The sequence below is a fragment of the Vulpes lagopus genome, chromosome X, assembly GCF_018345385.1.
Source record: "Vulpes lagopus strain Blue_001 chromosome X, ASM1834538v1, whole genome shotgun sequence".
NCBI lineage: Eukaryota > Metazoa > Chordata > Mammalia > Carnivora > Canidae > Vulpes > Vulpes lagopus.
In genome coordinates, this window is record NC_054848.1 from 100,492,922 (window position 1) to 100,505,387 (window position 12,466).

The 12,466-nt window shown below is 38.0% G+C and overlaps 2 pseudogenes; both read left to right on the forward strand.

Annotated features, from left to right (window-relative positions):
* The first annotated feature begins 709 nt into the window (after nt 1-709).
* LOC121482984 lies at nt 710-1,278 on the forward strand (annotated as a pseudogene).
* Nucleotides 1,279-8,891: 7,613 nt separating this feature from the next.
* Nucleotides 8,892-12,134, forward strand: LOC121482665 (annotated as a pseudogene).
* Nucleotides 12,135-12,466: the final 332 nt, after the last annotated feature.

Below are 12,466 nucleotides of genomic sequence, written 5' to 3' on the forward strand. Positions count from 1 at the left end.
ATCTAGAAGAAATGGACGCATTTCTGGAAAACCACAAACTACCAAAACTGGAATGGAAAGAAACAGAAAACCTGAACAGGCCAATAACCAGGGAGGAAATTGAAGCAGTCATCACAAACCTCCCAAGACACAAAAGTCCAGGGCCAGATGACTTCGCAGGGGAATTCTATCAAATGTTTAAAGAAGAAATAATATCTATTCTACTAAAGCTGTTCAGAAGGATATAAAATGATGGAATACTTCCAAACTCATTTTATGAGGCCAGCATCATCTTAATTCCAAAACCAAAGACCTCATCAAAAACAAGAATTATAGACTAATATCCCTAATGAACACAGATGCAAAAATTCTCAACAAGATATTAGCCAATAGGATCCAACAGTACATTAAGAAGATTATTCACCATGACCAAGTGGGATTCATCTCTGGGATGCAAGGTTGATTCAACACTCCTAAAACAATCAACATGCTAGATCACATCAACAAGAGAAAAAACAAGAACCATATGATTCTCTCAAAAGATAACAGAGAAAGCATTTGACAAAATACAGCATCCATTCCTGATCAAAACTCTTCAGAGTGTAGGGATAGAGGGAACATTCCTCAGCATCTTAAAAGCCATCTATGAAAAGCCCACAGCAAATATCATTCTCAATGGGGAAAAACTGGGAGCCTTTTCCCTAAGATCAGGAACACAGCAGCTTTTACCATGCCTTTCCCCCAAGACCCTCTCCAGCACCCTACGTTGGAAAATAATGACTACTACCTAGGGAAACTCTGGGCTTCCAAGAAACTGCCATATAAGAACCCAACTCACCTTGCTTAGCAACAGGAACCCTGGAGTCGGCTCAGCTCAACTCCCACAATCACCTCCATGAGGCGGGATATTTATTTTCTTGATCCTGAGATACCAAAGGATGACCTGGATTTCCGCTTAGCAGCCTTCTACAACCACCACACAGGGACATTCAAGAACAAAAGTGAGATATTTTACACCAGGAGACCACCCAGGATATCCTTGGAATCATCAAGACCCAATTCCCTGGAGAACTCTTACCCCCTCCTCTGCCACCTTCCCTCACTTCCTGAGCTAACATCAGACACTGGATCAACCCTAAGAAGGAGTCTATCCACAGCATCCAGGGATCCATAGTGTCCCCTCACACTGCAGCCACCAATGGAGGCTACTCCCGAAAGAATGATGGTGGCTTCTTCTCTACTTAGTGTTGACAGGCCCCTGGACTAATTAATCATAGTGGAACATACTGCCGCCCACCTCCATTAAATAGATTTGTGCTGGATGAAGCCTGAAGTGCATTACCCATGGACTGAGAGTTGCCACTTGACTGCTTTTAAAATGTTGGAGGGATGTTTCCCAACTTCTAGACACCAGTCCTCATGGACAGATTTGCAATTTGGAAAGTAATCTTGCTGAAAAGCTAAGGATTTAGAACTAAACAGCACATGGGTGCCTGCGTGGCTCAGTTAACCGTCTCAGTCTTGATCTCAGCTGAGGTCTTGGGTCTTAGGGTCTTGAGTTCAGGCCCCACATTGGGCTGGGTGTGGAGCCTACTTAAAAAAAAAAAAGAAAAAAAATCTTGTTTTCAGCAGGGGACAGGTATTCATATTTTGTGAAGTAGACTCATTCCAAACTTGTATGTCAGACACTGAGATAAATTTTGGGGAAACAAGAGTGGGCACAGCCCATTCTCTTAATGAGCTTACCAAACCATAATTTTGGAAGCTCTATGGAGAATTAACGTTTATTCTGAGGTCATTCATACCTAACAGATGTCAGACCTTCCGAATTTAGTCATCTGCTGGACTCTACTTTGCCATAAGGGTTCCATTTTCCTGGTCCTGGTTCCTTGCCATTGTTCATTCTCTAACTCTTCTCTTTTCTTGCCTGGGAGCCAATTCCCTTTTGTCAATTTGTGCTGTGAAATACAGTCCTTGATTCTTATAAAAAAAAAAAAGGAACACAGCAGGGATGTCCACTCTCACCACTGTTATTCAACATAGTACTAGAAGTCCGAGCCTCAGGAATCAGACAACAAAAAGAAATAAAAGGCATTCAAATTGGCAAAGAAGTCAAACTCTCCCTCTTCACAGATGACATGATACTGTACATAGAAAGCCCAAAAGACTCTACCCCAGGATTGCTAGAACTCATACAGCAATTCGGCAGCATGGCAGGATACAAAATCAATGTCCAGAAATCTGTGGTATTTCTGTACACTAACAATGAGACTGAAGAAAGAGAAATTAAGGAGTCAATCCCATTTACAATTGCACCCAAAAAGCATAAGATACCTAGGAATAAACCTAACCAAAGAGGTAAAGGATCTATACCCTAAAAACTACAGAACACTTCTGAAAAAAAAAAAAAAAAAGAACACTTCTGAAAGAAATTGAGGAAGACACAAAGAGATGGAAAAATATTCCATGCTCATGGATTGGCAGAATTAATATTGGGAAAATGTCAATGTTACCCAGGGCAATTTACACGTTTAATGCAATCCCTATCAAAATACCATGAACTTTCTTCAGAGAGTTAGAATAAATTATTTTAAGATTTGTGTGGAATCAGAAAAGACCCCGAATAGCCAGGGGAATTTTAAAAAAGAAAACCATATCTGGGGGCATCACAATGCCAGATTTCAGGTTGTACTACAAAGCTGTGGTCATCAAGAGAGTGTGGTACTGGCACAAAAACAGACACATAGATCAATGGAACAGAATAGAGAACCCAGAAATGGGCCCTCAACTCTGTGGTCAACTCATATTCAACAAAGCAGGAAAGAATATCCACTGGAAAAAGGACAGTCTCTTCAATAAATGGTGCTGTGAAAATTGGACATCCACATGCAGAAGAATGAAACTAGACCACTCTCTTGTACCATACACAAAGATAAACGCAAAATGGATGAAAGATCTAAATGTGAGACAAGATTCCATCAAAATCCTAGAGGAGAACACAGGCAACACCCTTTTTGAACTTGGCCACAGTAACTTCTTGCAAGATATATCCATGAAGGCAAGAGAAACAAAAGCAAAAATGAACTGTTGGGAATTAACCAAGATAAAAGGCTTCTGCACAGCAAAAGAAACAGTCAACAAAACTAAAAGACAACCTACAGAATGGGAGAAGATATTTGCAAATGATGTATCAGATAAAGGACTAGTATCCAAGATCTATAAAGAACTTATTAAACTCAACAGCAAAGAAACCAACAATCCAATCATGAAATGGGCAAAAGACATGAACAGAAATCTCACAGAGGAAGACATAGACATGGCCAACAAGCACATGAGAAAATGCTCTGCATCACTTGCCATCAGGGAAATACAAATGAAAACCACAATGAGATACCCCCTCACACCAGTGAGAATGGTGAAAATTAACAAGACAGAAAACAACAAATGTTGGAGAGGATGTGGAGAAAGGGGAACCCTCTTGCACTGTTGGTGGGAATGCAAACTGGTACAACCACACTGGGAAACTGTGTGGAGGTTCCTCAAAGAGTTAAAAATAGAGCTAGCTATGACACAGCAGTTGCACTGCTGGGGATATACCCCAAAGATACAGATGCAGTGAAAAGCCGAGACACCTGCCCCCCAATGTTTATAGCAGCAATGTCCACAATAGCCAAACTGTGGATGTATCCTTGTCCATTGAAAGACAAATGGATAAAGAAGATGTGGTTTATGTATACAATGGAATATAACTCAGCCATCAGAAACAACGAATACCCACCATTGGCTTCAACGTGGATGGAACTGGAGGGTATTATGCTGAGTGAAGTAAGTCAATCGGAGTAGGACAAACATTATATGGTTTCACTCGTACAGGGAATATATAAAACAGTGAAAGGGATTATAGGGGAAAGGAGAGAAAATGAGTGGGAAAAATCAGAGAGGGTGACAATACATGAGAGACTCCTAACTCTGGGAAAAGAACAAGGGATAGGGATTCCTGGGTGGCACAGCGGTTTGGCACCTGCCTTTGGCCCAGGGCGCGATCCTGGAGACCTGGGATCAAATCCCACGTCGGGCTCCCGGTGCATGGAGCCTTCTTCTCCCTCTGCCTGTGTCTCTGCCTCTCTCTCTCTCTCTCTCTCCCTGTGTGACTATCATAAATAAATAAAAATTTAAAAAAAAAAGAACAAGGGATAGTGGAAGGGGAGGTGGGCGGGGAGAGGGGTCACTGGGTGACGGGCACTGAAGGGGGCACTTGGCGGGATGAATACTGGGTGTTATACATTGACAAATAATTCTCCAATAAAAAATATACATATTAAAAAAGAAGGAATCTTGGAACATCAAGAAAGGAAAGAAAGAAAGAAAGAAAGAAAGAAAGAAAGAAAGAAAGAAAGAAAGAAAGAAAGAAAGAACACAGTAACCAAAAATATAGCTATATACAATAGATTTTCCTTCTCTTGAGTCTTCTAAATTATGCTTAATGGTTGATGCAAAAATTATAACATTGTCTGATGTTGTTCTAAACATATGTGGAGAAAATATTTATAACAATCATATTTTAAATGAAGAGGATGAAGGGACATAAAGGGCTATAAAGTTTCTATATTTCATTCAAAGTGGTAAAATGATGACACGGTGACAATTTATATACATGTACATAAATGTAATACCAAAAGCAAACACTAAAAATGTTATACAAAAAGATACACTCAAAACCACTATACATAAATCAAAATGGAATTCTAAAAATTATTCAAGTAACCCAAAGGAAAATAAAATAAAGCATATAAATAAAAAACATAGAACAATAAGGAAACAAAAAATAAGATGACAGATTTAAAACCTAATATATCAATAATTTTAAATGGTCTAACTACAACAATTAAAAGAAAGAGATTGCAGAGTTAACTTAAAAACATGATCTGACTTCTATGGGTGGGAAGGAATTAAGATGGCAGATGAGTAGAGGACCCTACGTTTGTCTGGTTCTTCGAATTCAGCTAGATGGTTATCAAATCATTCTGAACACCTGAGAAATCAACTGGAGATGTAAGAAAAGAAATGTTGCAATTGTACAAGTAGAAAAGCAACCACTTTTTGGAAGGTAGGAGGTGCAGAGACTTGAATCCCAGGCGATATATCTGAGGATACTGCAGAGATCCGGGATGGAGCCTGCTTAACGAGGCTACTGTAAAATATACTGTTTATACAATAGAGCACAAAACTAGAACTTTTAGAAGTCTTCTACAGGGGGACACATCCTTCGCTTAAAGATGCTGAGGTGGTAAAGTGGGGCAGAATCCCAGGTGTGACAGCATGGTCTCAGGATCCCTGGGGGTCTCAAAAAGGATGGGTGGTACCTTTGAGTGGCAGAGTTCTCAGACATAAGGGTGGGAAGCCAGCTGAGAACAGTGAGTCGAGGTGCCAGCTTTCTGTCCTATGTTGCCATAAACTGTGAACTACTGCAAGGCCATGCAAGCAATTTCCTGGAGGGGGCACAGCAAAATTCAGAAGCATGGCAAGACAACCCCCTCCCTCTCCCGAGAAGAACAGTGTGGGTCTGTGCTTCAGGAGACCCTAAAATGTTGAGTTTTGAAACTCAGGCATGTGCCTGAGGTAAAAATACTGTCAGAGGCCGGGTGAACACACAGTTCTGATGGAAACTAGGGAGACAAGAGTGATTGACTGCTTCTCTTTGGGGGCTCACTGAAGAGTGGAGGGCATGAACTTTCAGCTCCAGGGCTAAAGAACAAGGCACTGTTATATATATCTATCCTGCCCATCAGTGCTGAAAGGCCTTCTGGGAGCAAAACGGCACCACATAGTGGAATCAGAGGTGCTTATATTGAGCCCGGACCCCTGGCAAGGGAGGCACATTTCCACAAGTGCAAGGGTACCTGAGAATCAGAGCAATAGGCCCTTCCCCATGAAGACCAGCACAAACAACTGCCTCAAATCAAGTTTACTAAGCATAGAAGGCAGCAAAGCTTCAGTTCTTAGGGAAGAGAGTATAGGGCATTCTTTGTTTTTTGTTGTTGTTATTGTTCTTTAGTCTTTCAGTATTATTTATTCAGTTACTTTCTTACTTTTCAAATTCTTTTTATTTTTTTAATTTTAATTTTTATATATAGGATATATATAAAATATATAGATAGATATAGATAGATATATCCTATCATTGTATTTTTTCTTTCTTTATTTTAGGATCTAGTTTCTTTTAACAAGTCGACCAAAACACATGCAGGGTCTAGTTTTTTGTTTTGTTTTGTTTTGTTTTGTTTCTGTTGATGTTAATGTTAATGTTGTTTTTACTCTTTCTTTATTTTTTTCTTTTCTGGACAAAATGATTAAGTAGAGGAATTTCCCCCAAAAATAAAGCACCGGAGGTAGCACTCACTTCCAGGGATTTAATCAATATGGATATAAATGAGATGTCTGTGCTAGAATATAAAACAATGATTATAAAAATATTAGCTGGGCTTGAAAAAAGAATAGAAGACACTAAAGAATCCCTTACTGTAGAAATAAAAGAAATAAAATCTAGTCAGGCTAAAATTAAAAATGCTAATACTGAGATGCAGTCCCAAGTGGAAGCTATAAAAATGAGAATGAATCATTCTCATGAGAATCAGAAGAGAGAATCAGTAATACAGAAGATAAAATGATGGAAAACAAGGAAGTGGAGAAGAAAAGAGAAAGAAAAGTATTAAATCAAAAAGGGAGACAGAGGACTCAGCAATCCCATAAAATGAAATAATATCCACATAATAGGGATCCCAGAAGATGAGGAGTGAGAGGGGCACAAGGTTGATTTGAACAAATTATAGATAAGAAATTCCCTAATCTGGGAAAGGAAATAGGAATTCAAGTCTAGGAGGCACAGAGAACCCAACTCAAAATCAATAAAAATAGATCAACACCTAGACATATAATAGTGAAGATTGCAAATTTCAAAGATAAAGAGAAAATGCTGAAAGCAGCTTGAGACAAGAGGTTTTTAACCTACAAAGGCAGACACATAAGGCTGATAGTGGGACAATCCACAGAGACCTGGCAGGCCAGAAAGGACTGCCATGATATATTCAACATGCTAAATGGGAAAAATATGCAGCCAAGACTACTTTATCCAGAAAGGCTGTCATTCACAACAGATGGAGAAATAGCATTTCCAGGACAAACAAAAACTAAAGGAATTTGTGAACACTAAACCAGCCCTGTAATAAATATTAAAGGGGATCTTTTGAGTGGAGAGAGACCTCAAAAGGAACAAAAAACAGAAAGGAACAGAGACAATATATAGGAAGAGTTACTTTACAGTTAATACCATGGCACTGAATTCATATTTCAATAATTACTTTATTCCATTCTCATGGATTGGAAGAACAAATATTGTCAAAATGTCTATCCTACCCAAAGCAATTTACACATTCAATGCAATCCCTATCAAAATACCATCAGCATTTTTCACAGAGTTTGAACAATCTTAAAATTTGTATGGAAACAGAAAAGACCCTGAATAGCCAAAGGAATGTTGAAAAAGAAAACCAAAGCTGGAGGCATCACAATTCCAGACTTCATGCTGTATTACAAAGCTGTGATCATCAAGACAGTATGGTTCTGGCACAAAATCAGACACATAGTTCAATGGAACAGAACAGGGAGCCCAGAAATGGGCCCTCAACTCTATGGTCAACTTATCTTTGAGAAAGCAGGAAAGAATATCGAATGGAAAACAGTCGCTTCAACAAATGGTGGTGGGAGAATTAGAGCCACATGCAGAAGAATGAAACTGGACTGATTTCTTATACCACACAGAAAAACAATCACAAAGTGGATGAAAAACCTAAATGTAAGACAGGAATCCATCAAAATCCTAGAGGAGAACATAGGCAGCAGTCTCTTTAACCTCAGCTGCAACAACTTCTTGCTAGACATGTCTCCAGAGGCAAGGGAAACAAAAGCAAAAAATGAACTATTGGGACTTCATCAAGATAAAATGCTTTTCCACAGCCAAGGAATCCGTCAACAAAACTAAAAAGCATCCTACAGAATGGGAGAAGATGTTTGCAAATGACTGATCGTATAAAGGGCTGGTATCCAAAATCTATACAGAACCTATCAAACTCAACACTCAAAAAACAAAAAATCCAGTCAAGAAATGGGCAGAAGACATAAACAGACATTTCTCCAAAGAAGACATACAAATGGCTAACAGATCCATGAAAAAAATGCTCAACATCACTCATTGTCAGGTAAATACAGATCAACACCACAATGAAATACTACCTCACACCAGTCAGAATGGCTAAAATTAACAAGTCAAGAAACAACAGACGTTGGCAAGGATGCAGAGAAAGGGGAACTCTCTTATGCCATTAGTGGGGATGCAAACTGGGGTAGCCACTCTGAAAAAGTATATGGAGGTTTCTTAAAAAGTTAAAAATAGAACTATCCCATAATCCAGCAATTTACTAGCAGGAATTTGTCCAAAAGATACAAACATAGTTATTTGAAGGGGTACATGCACCCCAATGATTATAGCAGCAATGTCTACAATAGCCACAATATGGAAAGAGTCCATATGTCCATCAACAGATGAATAGATGAAGATGTGGTGTGTGTACACACACACAATGGAGTATTACTCAGCCAACAAAAGAATGAAATCTTGCCATTTTCAATGATGTGGATGGAACTAGAGGGTATCGTCCTAAGTAAAATAAGTCAGTCAGAGAAAGTTAAATGCCATATGATTTCACTAAGTTTCATGTGGCACTTAAGAAAAAGATGGACATAGGGGAAGGGAAGGAAAAATGAAATAAGATGAAAACAGAGAGGGAGACAAACCATATGAATCTTAACTGTAGGAAATAAATTAAGGGTTGTTAGAGGGGAGGTTAGTGGGGGGAATGGGGTAATTGGGTGACGGGCTTGTTAAAAAGGGCACTTGAGGGTAGCCCGGTTGGCTCAGCAGTTTAGCAACACCTTCAGCCCAGGGCGTGATCCTGGAGACCCGGGATCGAGTCCCACCTTGGGCTCCCTGCATGGAGCCCGCTTCTCCTTCTGCCTGTGTCTCTGCCTCTCTCTCTGTGTGTGTCTCTCATGAGTAAATAAATAAAATATTTTTTTAAAAAAAAAAGGGCACTTGGTGTAATGAGCACTGGGTGTTATAAGCAACTGATGAATCACGAAATTCTATCCCTGAAGCTAAAATACAGTATATGTTACCTAAATTGAATTTATTTTCCTAAATTGAATTAAAATTAAAATTAAAACTTTTTAAATTAAAATTTTAAAATTTTAAAAATAAAAAATGCTTCAACTTTATGTTATCTACAAGAAACTCACTTTAAATATAATGATATTGACAGGCTTAACATAAAAGTAAAGAAAAATATATCTATAATGCAAACATCAATTGAAGGAGACTAAGAATAGCCATATTAATATCACATAAAATAAGCTTTAAAGTAAAGAAAATTACCAGAGACTGAGATGGGTATTACATAATGATAATAGGAAAAATCCACCAGGAGTATATAGCAAACCTAAATATGCATGCACAAACCAAAGGGCTGAAAGATCTATAAAGCAAAAACAGAACTGTTGTTAGAGTAATAAAAACAGCTGTTTGTCCATTTAGAAAAATAGACAAATTCATAATTATACTAGGTGATTTCAACAGCTCACTCTTAACAATTTATAGACTAGACAGAAAACCTTCAAGGATATAGACTTGAACAACACAACCAACCAAAAGGATCTAATGTACATATATAGAGCACTACACCCAATAACAATAGACTAGACATTATTTTCAAGTACCCATGGAACATATACCAACATATCATATTGTGGGCCATAAAACAAACCTCAACAAAATCAAAAGAACTTAAATCATACCAAATGTATTCTCCAACCACAATGGAATCAAACATGAAATCAATAACAGAAAACTAAAATCTTCAAACTCTTGGAAACTAAACACACTCCTAAATAATCCATGAGTCAAAGAAGAAATGTCAGAGGATATAAAAAAATGCTTGAAAATGAATAAAAATGAGAACACAACACATTAAAATTTGTAAGAAATCTAAGGCAGTGCTAAGAAGGAAATTTATAGCACCAAACATATACATTAGAAAAGAGGAATAGTCTCAGATCACTAAGTAAGCTCCAATGAAACAAAGAGATGATTCTTTATTCTTTTAAGTTTTTATTTAAATTACAGTTAGTTAACACACAATGTAATATTAGTTTCAGGACTACAATATAGTGATTCAACCCTTCCATATAATACCCAGTGTTCATCACAAGTGCCTTCTTGAATCCCCATTACCTATCTAACCCACACCCTCACACACCTCCCCTCTGGTAAACATCATTTTGTTCTGTATAGCTAAGAGTCTATTTCTTAGATTGTCCTTCCTCTCTTTTTTCCCCCTTTACTCATTTGTTTTGTCTCTTAAATTCCACACATGAGCAAAATCATAAGGTATTTGTCTTTCTCTGATTGACTTATTTCACTTAGTATAATACTCTTTAGCTCCATCCACATCATTGCAAATGGCAAGATTTCATTCTTTTGTTGGCTGAGTAATATTCCATTGTGTGGGAATATATATATGTATATATATATACCACTTCTTTATCCATCAACTGTTGATGGATACTTGAGCTGTTTCCATAATTTGTCTATTGTGAATAATGTTGCTATAAACATAGAGGTGCATGTATCCCTTTGAATTAGTTTTTTCTATTCTTTGAGTAAATGCCTAGAGTGCAATTGCTCAATCATAGGGTAGTTCTATTTTTTAACTTTTTGAGGAACTTCCATACTGTTTTCCACAGTGGCTTCACTAGTTTGCATTCCCACCAACAGTGCAAGAGGGTTTTCCTTTCTCCATGTCCTTGCTAATACCTGTTGTTTCTTGCATTGTTGATTTTAGCCCTTCTGATATGTGTGAGATGATATATCATTATAGTTTTAATTAGCATTTCCCTGATGAGTGATTTGAGCATCTTTTCATGTTTGTTTGTTGGCCATCTGGACATCTGGACATCATGAAAATGTCTATTCATGTCTTCTGCCTATTTTTTATTTGGATTATTTATTTTTTGAGTGTTGAGTTTTAGAAGTTCTTTATATATTTTGGATACTATGCCTTTATCAGATACATCATTTGCAAATATCTTCTCCCATTCCAAAGGTAGCCTTTTAGTTTTGTAAAAACTACAGAACCCTGGAAACTATAGCATGTCACTGTGGCCTGACAGTTGGGTTCCTTATGGGCCTGGGTGACATTATCTCATGGCAGCTGGTAGAGAGGTTAGGTCTGTAGGAACATCAGACTGGCTGGACCCTGACCATGGTCTCTCTGGGCTGCGGCTTTGTGGGTCCTGTAGTCAGAGGCTGGTACAGGGTTTTGAACCAGTTCATCCACAGCACCACCAAGGTAGATGCAGTAAAGAAGATGCTATTGGATCTGGGGGGCTTTGCCCCATGTTTTCTAGGCTGTTTCTTACCACTGGTAAGAGTACTCAATGGACTGTCAGCCCAGGACAACTGGGCCAAGTTACAGCAAGACCATTGTGATGCCCTCATCACCAACTATTATCTGGCCTGCCATGCAGTTAAGCCAACTTCTAGCTGGTTCCCCTTCACTACATGTTAGCTTTGTCCAGTGTGTTGCTCTTATCTGGAACTCCTACCTGTCCTGGAAGGCACACCAGCTCTAGGCCTGCCTCACTCCATTAACTCCACCTTGTAGTGATCCAGCTTGACCCTGGAGTGGTCAGACAACCTCCTCAAAGTGGGTACATCAGTTTTCATGGGGTTTGGGTGCCAGTCAGAACTTAATGGATTTAGCACCTGACTCCTTTTGAAATCATTAAAATCTTTATAATGGTCTTATACTCAAAACAAACAAGCAAAGAGATTATTCTTCAAAAAGACCTTTTCTTGTTTGTCAACAATAAAGCTGACAACCCTCTAGAAAGACTGACAAAAGAAAAAAAAAAAGAAAACCTAAATTACCAATATAAGGAATGAAACAGGATATCACCACTAACTCTATAGACATCAAAATGATAATAAGAGAATCGTATGAAAAACTGTATACACACAAATTCAACAACTCAGGTGATATGGACTGATTCTTAAAAAAATACAAACTACCACAACCTCACCCAATATAAAATAGATAATTTGACTAGCAATATAACAAAATTAAATTTAGTAGAATTATACCAAACATATAAAGATTAAATGCCAATTTTGTACATATCTTCCAGATAATAGAAGAGGAAGAAACACTTCACAATTTTTCATAAAACTAGTATCACCCTGATACCAAAACCAAACACAGGGCAAAAAACTGTACAGACCAATATTCCTCATGAATACATATATAAAAGTCTCAAACAAATAACAGAAAAAAGAACTCAGCTATACATAAAAGTATTAAATACCAAGATCAAGTAT